At 42.9% G+C, this 11,922-nt stretch overlaps 1 long non-coding RNA gene across 5 annotated transcripts in view; it reads right to left on the bottom strand.

The window, feature by feature from the left end:
• Positions 1–9,367: 9,367 nt before the first annotated feature.
• The window catches only part of LOC115066944, an 82,567-nt gene continuing 80,012 nt past the window's right edge, over positions 9,368–11,922 (bottom strand). For all 5 annotated transcript variants that reach the window (XR_003846383.1, XR_003846384.1, XR_003846381.1 and 2 more), the window contains one exon: positions 9,368–11,675. This is a non-coding gene — a long non-coding RNA (uncharacterized LOC115066944). The remainder of the gene's footprint in view (positions 11,676–11,922) is intronic.

Genomic DNA, 11,922 nt, shown 5'->3' with positions numbered 1-11,922 from the left:
CATGACACCACACACACATCCCCCCACCACATACATGCACACACACAACACCACACACACCACAGACACAACACCACACACATTCCCCCCACACCACACACATGCACACACACACCACACACATGTACACACACCACATACCATACCACACACATATACCCTACACATGCACACACACCACATCACATACCCCATACTCCACACATGTACATATACCACACCAGATCACACACATACACCCTACACATGCGCACACATACCACATCACATACACATACATACACCACAACCATAACACCACACATACTACACACACCACACACATGCACACACACAACACCACACACATTCCCCCCACACCACACACATGTACACACACCACATACCATACCACACACATATACCCTACACATGCACACACACAACACCCCCCACACCACAGACACAACCCCACACACATTCCCCCCACACCACACACATGTACACACACCACATACCATACCACACACATATACCCTACACATGCACACACACAACACCCCCCACACCACAGACACAACCCCACACACATTCCCCCCACACCACACACATGCACACACACACCACACACATGCACACACACCACATACCATACCACACACATATACCCTACACATGCGCACACATACCACATCACATACACATACATACACCACAACCATAACACCACACATACTACACACACCACACACATGCACACACACAACACCCCCCACACCACAGACACAACACCACACATACCCCAAACATATACACCATAACCCACTACACCAAACCATACACATATACCCTACACATGCACACACACAACACCCCCCACACCACAGACACAACACCACACATACCCCAAACATATACACCATAACCCACTACACCAAACCATACACATATACCCTACACATGCACACACACAACACCCCCCACACCACAGACACAACACCACACATACCCCAAACATATACACCATAACCCACTACACCAAACCATACACATATACCCTACACATGCACACACACAACACCCCCCACACCACAGACACAACACCACACATACCCCAAACATATACACCATAACCCACTACACCAAACCATACACATATACCCTACACATGCACACACACAACACCCCCCACACCACAGACACAACACCACACATACCCCAAACATATACACCATAACCCACTACACCAAACCATACACATATACCCTACACATGCACACACACAACACCCCCCACACCACAGACACAACACCACACATACCCCAAACATATACACCATAACCCACTACACCAAACCATACACATATACCCTACACATGCACACACACAACACCCCCCACACCACAGACACAACACCACACATACCCCAAACATATACACCATAACCCACTACACCAAACCATACACATATACCCTACACATGCACACACACAACACCCCCCACACCACAGACACAACACCACACATACCCCAAACATATACACCATAACCCACTACACCAAACCATACACATATACCCTACACATGCACACACACACCACACCATACCACACACATACATACACCAAATGACGAAAGGGGGAGCTAACTCAGGACCGGTGGAGGAAGGAGACTATCTGAGCTAAGGACACTGAAGTCTCTAGAAGAACATAACGGGGTGCCTGGAGGTGGAGTGGATCTGGACTCAGGAGCATCCAGCTGCTGGCCTGAGCCTCTTAGGACAGGATTATTATTTCCACATTCTTGGGGAGTCAGCGAGCAGGTGTTGAATGCTTTGTTCTCTGTGATCCTTGGTCCCTCCAGATACGAAGTGTGTCTGCTGTGAACACGACTTCCCTGAAGGGTTTGAGGCACTCAGCCAGCCTCGGGTACATGATGGCAATTTGCAGAATGCTCTAATTAAATTAATACTTGATGAATGTATTAGATATGTTAATTGGATTCTGCTTGCATGAAATCCTGGCTGTTAATTGGTTAGAACTTTGGAAAAGAGCAATTGAGATTTTTAATTCTATCAGAGGCAAACAAGTAAATAGGAGCACTTAGAGGGGACGCCTGTAAACACACAGTGGCATCAGTGCTAACCTGAGATTTCTGCACATCTTTTGTTTATATATATGTGTGTATATGTATGTATGTGTGTGTATATATATAATGTATAAACATCCTGCAGATTGTCCAGCTTTCATAAATGAGCTGCATAGTATGAGGATACTACTTATTTTTCCATACAGTTGTATGTATTTCCTGACTCATACCATGAAAGGAAAACTTCTGAAGGCTGCTTATCCTGCCCAGGTAAGGAACAAATACTTTCATGGTATCTTGATGAAAAAAACTATCCACCTCCAGCTCCTCAATGCTGTCAAGGCACACAACAAGCAGGAACTTCTCTATTTCATACATGGACTCTGATAAAAATCTGCAGTCTCATGAAGCACACCTGGATGACCTGTTTTCTCATCTTCACCTGGTAGAAGAGGCAGCCTTGGAAATCATAAAGAGGTCCACGTTCTTTGGGAATGCAAAGATTTGCAAATATCTTCAAGCGCCTTGTAGGAATCTCAGAACCAGGGATGCCTGTTTGCACCTCACTAGGGAGCTCTGAGCAGGCGTGGGCTATGCGAGCACACCCCATCTTCCAGACGTGAACTCAGAACCAGGGATGCCTGTTTGCACCTCACTAGGGAGCTCTGAGCAGGTGCGGCCTATGCGAGCACACCCCATCTTCCAGACATTCTCATCCCCGTTCTGAAGATTGAGCATGTGCAATTCCGCTCTCTGGGGCGATCCTCCATGGCAAGCAGTGTATGAAGACCATCTAGGATGACTTGTAAGGTTTCCAGATGGGGTGTCTTCATCAATGACCCCCAAGAGCAGGGAAGGGAATGGCCAGGCCTGTACCATTGAGCTCAGCACATCCGTGTGTCCCCCTTTGAAGGCCTCCAGGAAGAAGTCCATGGGCAGGTCCTGCGGGGAGGAGGGGTCCAAGGCCTCATTCCTCACCAGGCTCTGACTAGCCAGCTCCAGGAGTCGGGGTGGGGCCTGCAAACTCATGCTGAGGAATTTTCAGGGAACTTTTCCAGATCCAGATGTGGCAGGCAGGGCTGGCTGACTCCCAGGAGATCCAGGTAGTGACCAGGCTCCAGGCTCTCTCCTTTCTCCTCCTAAGCTTCTATTGTCATTAGCATGTGTGTATCATAATAACCAGGAGCTAACATCCATAGAAAGTTGTGGTTAACAGCAACAAAACAAGTTTGCAGTGTGATCCCACCCAGCCCTCTTCATTCTAATGTCATGTAACAGAACACCAGGAGCTCTGACTGACTGTAGCCCTAATTTGGATTAGTTTTTTCCAGAGAGCTTTGGGAAATGAATATGTCTCCCCTAAATGAATCTGCACATATTTCTCACTGGATTATCACAATGCACTCTCCTGTGTAGTCTGTTATATTTTCAGATGTGTTCAACATAGTCAACACAGTCAACACAGCACAGGTCTGACCATTCAGAGAGGATACCAGGTCTGGAAGCAGAATTATGTTGGCCACATCCGTCCCTGCGAGCTGAGCAGGCATGATCCCCACAGGCAGCAGGATGCAGGCTCCCCACCCCCAGCCTCTTTTCTCCCCTATTGTTTAGCGAGTACCTGTATTTCCTTATCTCAGTCTAGACCACTTGCCATTGATGAATGTACATATCCTACTGAAGATTTTGTGGCAAAGATGAATGAGTGAGTTTGGGAACACAGAATCTGGTTTTGAGTTCATTCCCCAAAAGTATATTGGACATTCACAAAGAGGCACAATTTATTTGACCACGAAGGAACTCTGTTTGGATCCTGTCTTGAGGTCTGTCCTTCGCACCTTAGGGTCAGCCCCCAGCTCTCTGCTGCTCCCAGGAATCTCTTCCCAGGCTGCATATGTCGTTGCTTTCTTCTGTAAAGGAAGTCCCCTCGGCCGGCCATGGCTCTGCGATGGCACTTAAAGCACACTGCGGATAGGAGGACGTGCGGAAGGGGGTTTTGCTGACTCAGCAAACCTGCCTCTGGCTGTTTGTCAATCTCCTTAGACATTAGAAAAGGAAAATAATTATATTTCTACCTGAAGGCAGCAAATTTTAGCATCTATATAGGGGCATGATTACCATATATACTTTTATAATATACGGAATAAAAAATCATGGAAATAATGTAAATGAGAGGTCTTTTCCCACAGTAAGATATGTAACATGTTTTATGTCAGTATTTTGCTCAATGAAGGGCATTCATTCAACCATCCATTCATCAATTTTACAGCATACTCCTATGTGCAAGGAACTGGGGCTTTGAGGGACAGTGCTTGTTCTCTACGGGGACATGCACAGTGTGACTTGAGCTGTGGAAGAGGAATTGAGCTGCAGGTGCTTGTGGAAGGATTTTCCAGGCAAAGGAGCTGGACTGAGGTCTGCCAGGAAGGATCTCCAGAGAAGAGCACGCCTAGTGTGAGTTGGCCCCAGGGAAGGAAGGGCAGCCTCCAGGCTCACCAGACCCCATCAGAGCCGCTTGATCTTGGATTTGCTGATGAAGCAGGCTGTGTATAACAAAGAGAGCCCTGGTCATTAAATTTCTCTCTTTACCTCTGTTGTTCATTAGTAGTTTGTGGTACATACCTGCAGATTATGTCAAAATCCAGTTCTCTTTTTTAAAATTTTATTTATTTTTATTTTATGTGTATGGTGTATTGCCTGCATGCAGGTAAATGCACCTGTGTCATGCAATGCCTGTGGAGGTCAGATGAGGCTGTTGGATCCCCTCGGACTGGAGTTATGGACAGATGTTAGCTGCCATGTGGGTGCTGGGATTCGAACCCAGGTCTTCTGCACAAACAGCCAGTGTTCTTGACCGATGAGCCATCTCTCCAGCCCCCCAAAATCCAGTTCTCTATGAAAAGCTTTCGCTCTTTCATTTTAGCATAGCTTGATTGCTTTTGGTTCGTTCAGTTATTAGTATCATAATTTTAAATCCAATTTTATTAATTGGCATTCTCCTATAAAGAAGGGCTCCCCGTCCTGTGCTTATTTACTTACTTACTTGTTCATATATTTTAAGTATGTAGTCATGGGTTCTGGCCTTGGACGTGGCTATAATGTATTGCTGTCGTTATTTATTTTGAGGCTTATGGTTGTGTCCTGTGACCTTTGGACATGAATTCCCCATCTTTTCATACCTTCGTATTTGCTAACTCTGGACGTTCCCAGATGCTTACCTCCTCTTTTCTGAGTCTTGCGATGCGGAAAAGTCTTTCTCACGTGGAGTCTGGTTGTGGGGCAACCTGGATGTTATTTGGTAATGCAGAGGCCCCTCAGCAGGGAATGAAATACATTCGTGTTTTCTTGAAATGGGTGATATTGGCTTCAGACCGAAGACTGAAGGTAGAGGAACTCCAGAGACAGAACCAGATAAGCCAGTTAAGATATGAGTAGAACAGTAGCCACCATTCCAGACCTGTTAAATCAGTCTCTGAGGGTAAGACAGAGGAACCGAATTAAACAGATAGAACAAAGTACATATAACTCCAACATACTTTCAAAGTTGAGAATCAAGGCTTTAGAAGAAACTTTCAATGCCCAGAAATAAGATGTTGAAGCCATTTAACATAAGAACCTGTGGGCACTGGAGAGCCTCCAGCTGTCAGTAGCTCATACTGCTCTTCTGTAAAGGACCCAGATTCCATTCCCAGCCCCCATGTCAGCTGGCTCACAAGAGCCTGTAACTCCAGCTCTGGGGGATCTGACATCCTCTTCTGGCCTCATATGCACTTACCCCCACATAACTAAAAATAAAAACAAAATCTTTAAAATAGCAGCTGTGGTTTAGTATAAAAGACTTTGATTTTAATGACCAGTTCCCGGGTTCAGGAGTTTTTAACCACCTGAATGGCCATGTGACCTTTTAAATTCAGGGTTCATTCATAAAAGAAGAGACCTCATTGATTTTTCAAACTTCCCGGGACTCTTATGAAGATCGAACTGAGGAGCAAGTGAGTGATTGCCTCTTTACACAAAAACGCTCTCTGAAGGGCAAGAGCTATTATTTCCCCATAATCAAAGTTGATCAGAAAAATAAAATGCATTTCTTACTCTTTACCAGATTATTTTGCTGCTGTGTTCATCCTCTCATTCTTTCAACCAATACTGATTAAGTCAGGTGTCATATACTGAGAAGTAAGGCAAAATGAGATTCTAGAGTTCAAGTTCAGTATAATTGTGTCACAAAGCAGAGACATTAATTCAGTTGAAATAAATGTAAATATATAATATACTGTGAGAAATAGAGAAAGAGACTGTAAGCTGAAAGTACATTTAAAATGAACAATATCAGTTTCTGTGCACTTAGAAAGTTGAATCAGCCCTGTATTCTGGTCTGCTTGGTTCAGTCCTGGTTTATACCGTAAAGTATATCATTTAAGCAGATTTTTCTTTTTCCTGTGTTGTTTGCAACTTTAGTAGAATAAACTTTATGTAAATCAAATATGTGCATGTGACGTGGGTCATAGGTTGAGTTTTAACCCACACACTTACCATGAACATGTGTATTAGGTCACATGATTTTTCTTGGGGACCTCTTCAGTCTAGGCTCTGCTCATCTACCACTCACCCTTACCCTGCCCAAGGCAACCACTGACTTGTTTTCTGTTGTGAGATATCTGTTGGATTTTGTAATTATAGTGTATAGAATCTTGGGGGGAAGGAGCACCAGCTTTTTTCATTTGGCATAATTATTTGAGTTTCATTCATTTTGTAAGTATCAGAAATTAATTCCTGGGGGCTGGGGAGATACCTCAGCAGTTAAGAGCCTTTGCTCTTGGAGAGGAACTTGGTTCAGTTCCTACACCACTCATGAATGGCGCTCACAACCACCTGTAACTCCAGCTCTAGGTCATCTGACAACCTCTTCTTGTCTCTTTAGGCACTGTATATAGGTGGCATACACACACACAGGCACATAAATAAAAATAAATCTTTAAGAAGCAATTCATTCCTTTCTTAGTTTTGAGTCATCATTGTGAAAATATTTCTGAACTCAATAGTCAGTATTTTATAAAGCTCCAGGGGATAGCGACTTAGTTGGTGGAGGTGTGTGGATCAATATAGAACAATGCATTTATATCTCCTGTGTATGTGAGAAAATATTTCTGAACTCAATAGTCAGTATTTTATAAAGCTCCAGGGGATAACGACTTAGTTGGTGGAGGTGTGTGGATCAATATAGAACAATGTGTGGGTCATTTGTAATCTGGGTCTGTAACAAACAAAAGCCATTATGAAGTTGGATATGAGGGTATGATGGTGTATGCCTTTAATTCCCACAGTCTGGAGGGGGCAGAGGAAGGTGGATCTCTGTGAGTTCCAGGCTGATCTGGTCTACCTAGTGAAACCCTATCTTAGGAAAAGGATGGATGCTACTATGAGTATTTGTACACAAGTCTGCAGATATACATCTTTGTGGGTAAATGCATGGAAGTAGAATGGTTCTGTTGTAGGTCAGTGCACATTTAGGACAGTGCCACACAGCTCTCCATCACGTCAGTCAAAAGTGGGGTCTCCATTCTTCCACTGTTTTCTTTTTCTTTTAAAGATTAATTTCGCTTCCATTTGTGTGTGTGCGTATTTACGTGTGTGTGTCTGTGTGTATGCATATATATATATATTTATACTCAAGTGTGTGCCTGCAGTGCCCATAGAGGCCAGAAGAGGGCATCAGATCCCCTGGAGCTGGAGTTACAGACAGTCGTGACCTGCCTGACATGGGTGCTGGGAGGTGAATTCTGAGTCCTCCGCAAGCATTAACTGCTGAACTACCTCTCCAGCCCCTTCCACTCTCTTTTGGCAGATCAAATATTTTCTCTCAGTTTGGAGATTACCTTGGTACCTTTTCAACTGTCTTTGAAAGATGAAATCTTCAGGTTGCGATGTGGCTGTTAAGTGATTTACTCCCTCCTACCCTTTCTGCTACTGTCTTCCAGACTCCGGTCACATAGATTTGGTCCCTTTGCTTTCCAATACAAGTTTATAACTTAGGGTTGGGCTTCTGATCAGTTCTGTTGTTCCTTTTAATACATAACGTGAGGCATGAGTTGGAGTGTGTTAACATTGTTTGGGGTTTCTTTTGCATATAGCCATCAAATTTTTATGATGCCATTTGTTGAAAATTGTGTCCTTTTCCCAATGAATTGCCCAAGCCGCTTTGTTGAAAAAAAATCAATAGAAAACTTATGTGTAAGCCTATTTCTGCACTCAATAGTCAGTATATTATGAAGACAGTCTGAGACGGTGATTCAACCTGTGAAGCTGTAGAAGGAAAGCTTACAGATCACTCTGAAACATGGATTTTGCTTTAAGTCACCAGTTCCCATGTGGACATGAATATCGGAATGCCCTGGACTTCAGGAGGTCCAGCCCACAGTCCCAGGACGTACCTTTCTAATAAGTTTCTTATCAGACACCAAAGGAGTGCTCCAACTTTAGTTCTGATCATTTTCTTTGCTGAATTTTCTGTGACTAGAAGCACATGAAACACTAGCTGATAATATATGGTCCATCAGCAGGAGGGGGACTTGGCAAGCAGTTAGCCATGCCTGATTCTTGTTCTCCTGTCTTCAACATGTAATGTGCTACCCAGGTCTGGGACTTATGATTTCCCACACTTCATCTGTCCAGGATGAGATATGACTCCACTGCAATTCTTATTTTAAAATCGATCTGAAGATTCATCACTGAAAATGAATTTGTTCTTCTGGTAATAACAAGAATACACATTGTGGTTAGAATATAGTATTACATTCTTACTAAATGTTCTTAATAAATTACGTCTGCAAAAGTGAAATATATTTGACATAATATTTTTTTTTGGTCTTTTTGAGACAGGGTCTCCCTGTAGCCCCAGCTGGCCTGGAACTCACCATGTAGACAGGCTGATCTCAAATTCAGAGATCCACTTGCCTCTGCCTCCCGAGTTCTAGGATTAAAGACATTGACATAATTTTTTAAATGTGCATTTATGTAGTGTTTGTGTCTGTGTGTCTGTTGGGGGGAGGGGCACACTCATGCCCACAGTACATGTGTCAAGGTTTGAGGACATTTATGAGAGTCAGGTTATTCCTTCTACCATATGGGTCCCCATGATGAAGCTCAAGTCATCAGGTGTCCCTTGGTGATGAGTGCTTTTGCCCGTTGAAGCATTTTTCTGACACACATTGGTATAATTTTTGACACAGCTACGCTTACATTTGCCTACAAACTGCCCATGGGTTTTTTTCATCAATCAAAATGGACATTGTGGTTGTCAAAATCTACATTTTATTTGTTCAGTAGGGAAATAAATTAAGAGCCCATTAGATGCTGGACAAACACTTTACAGTGGACTATTACACTTCCTTAGCCCTCTTTTTACTTTTGTTTCGAGAAAAGATCCCAGCAGTTTGCCCAGGCTAACCTTGAACCACTGGCTTTAAACTTTCAGACCTCCTGCCTCAGACTCCCAAGCAACTGGGATTATAGGCCTGTACCACACATAATCACATTTTTCTTAACCAGCATTAAAAAATACAAAGTCCCAGAAGCTTTACAGTACTTTTAAAGTTTTGGTGTTAGTTATAACATCTTTTTTACAAATTTCATATTTCTTAATAAAAATGTATACTTTTATAGGAGGCTTATAGGAAATTTCAGGAAAAATAACAAAGCTACATTATTAGAAATAAAAGCTACAGAAAATCTATGGCTCATATTTTAAGAGAGAAAAATTATTTAAAGTAGTTGATTAAAACTTGTCATATTTTACTTTAATTCTAAAAATAAGACTGAGAGATGACTCAGCAGTTAAGAATGCTTTCTGCTTGCAGAAGGACCTGAGGTTGGTTTTAAGCACCCGTATCAGGCTTGTTAAAGTTTGTTTTAACATAGTAATATTCTCATACTACATATATAAAGATACATTTCTTCCTAATCATTTTGTTTGTTATATTCTTTGTTAGTTTCATAATTAATACCACCTATTCAGTTTGTACCGACCCGACTTCCCTTTTCTAACACCCTGCAGACGTCCCCATATCTTCTCCCAGCTTATTTTGGAATAGGATCACAAATACAGTAAAGCTAAGTTAACTTCAACGCACATTTCAATATCATATGAGCTGTAAATTTTAGAGCCACCTGTCACTATTAGAATTGCTAAGAATTAGTCTGCTCAGGGATGTAGGACGCCTGTGGAGCGGAGGAAGGCGGTTAGGGTCTTCCTCGGTGCGGTGCTTCTGGTAACAGGGGTAGTCCTGTATTTCCTTCTCCTGAGATAGGAAGGTGCCTTCTCCTGTCACCAGGAATGCTCTCTTGGCCGGCGACCATCTGTGGGCCCCTGCCTGAGATCTAGCCTCTCATCTAGAACAAACGCAGGGGAAAGTTTAACAACCTAGAGAATGTGTTTCCATTTTGCACTGAGTCTAAAAGGACCCTGCTGCATTCTCTCTCTCCAGTACTCTGTTAATGTGCTAGTTCTGTCAGAGAAAGTACAACAAGAATAAATTAGAATTGTCCCTTAGGTGTTTCCTGCAAGGGCAGGTCTGAGCATTGTGTTGGCTGCTGTCATCTTTAAAACTTGATTCGGTCTAAGAGGAAGTGCTCCAGGCAGGATCCTCACATGCGTAGAAGGCATTCCTGGTGGGATATAAATAACATGTTCCCGCTTCATTCCTTGTGCTGGGGTAAAACATTGACCAAAAGCAACTCAAGGAAGGGAATGGCTTATTGGGCTTATACTTCCAGGTCACAGTTCATCATGGAAGGAAGTCAGTCCAAGAACTTAAGTAGAAACTTGAAGCAAAATCCACAGACGAACCCTGCTTGTTGCCTCACAGACTGAAGTTTAGCTGCTTTTCTTAGACAGCCCGGGACACCTGTCCTGCATCATTTAACTACCAAGCAGATATGCCCACAGGCCAATCTGATCTAGGCTTCCCTCTCAGATAACTCCAGGCTGTGTCAAGTTGATAATTAAAGCTGGTTAAGACACCAAACACGTTAAATCCTTTGACTTTTATGGTTGAAAGTCAACAGCATCAAAAATAAACACATATTTGACATATGTCTATATCCAGAATTTACTTGATAGTGGCCTTGATGTGTCTTCTTCCTCCTCCACTACTTAGTCCATCACTTTTACAGTTGACTGAGCCTCATAAGTATGCATTATTTATGGCATGGAATTCTACACATTCACCAATATCATCGACAACTCTTCATACCCCCTTCCTGGGCCATGTTGTTATAACTTCCTACATTTTGAGATAACATCATTGAGAGTCAGTTTTCCATAGCTGCTCTCCATTGGTTTAAACTCTGTGGTTCTGTGTATTATGTTAGGCTTTGTGAGAGGTTCTCTCCTGAGATTTGGGCTCATTTCATTCTTATTGTTACTGCCAAATCCCATTCTCACACACGGTCCTTATGGAGCATTTTCTGATAGCCCAATGCCAGAGGGGTTGGTTGGTGAACACAAAAACATCTCTCAAGTAGACTTGGTTGGTCATGGAAAACTACATAAAATCAGCATCCATTAATCTCTCCCTTTGAAGTGGGTGGATGTCTTGAATCCTGAAGGTCTAGAAAATTGGGAATATATAAGACATTTAGATCTCAAGGTTTGGTCAGTCTAACTGGGGCAATAGCAATTAAATAACTATACTGTAACCATGTGCTTTAAACACCCCAAAATGTTCCAATAATGTGTTACAGGAGCTCATGGAAAGGAAAACATGTGGAGAAGACTTAGAACCGTGGAGACAGGTGCAGAATCGGGGGAAGCTGTAAGGACAGATAGTGCCTGAAAACAATAAAGACACTCGGTGA

Source organism: Nannospalax galili, unplaced genomic scaffold, assembly GCF_000622305.1.
Source record: "Nannospalax galili isolate Female #2095 unplaced genomic scaffold, S.galili_v1.0 scaffold1524, whole genome shotgun sequence".
NCBI classification, from domain to species: Eukaryota; Metazoa; Chordata; class Mammalia; order Rodentia; family Spalacidae; genus Nannospalax; species Nannospalax galili.
Note: the sequence above shows the minus strand (reverse complement) of the source record. Positions and strands in the feature narration are given on the sequence as shown.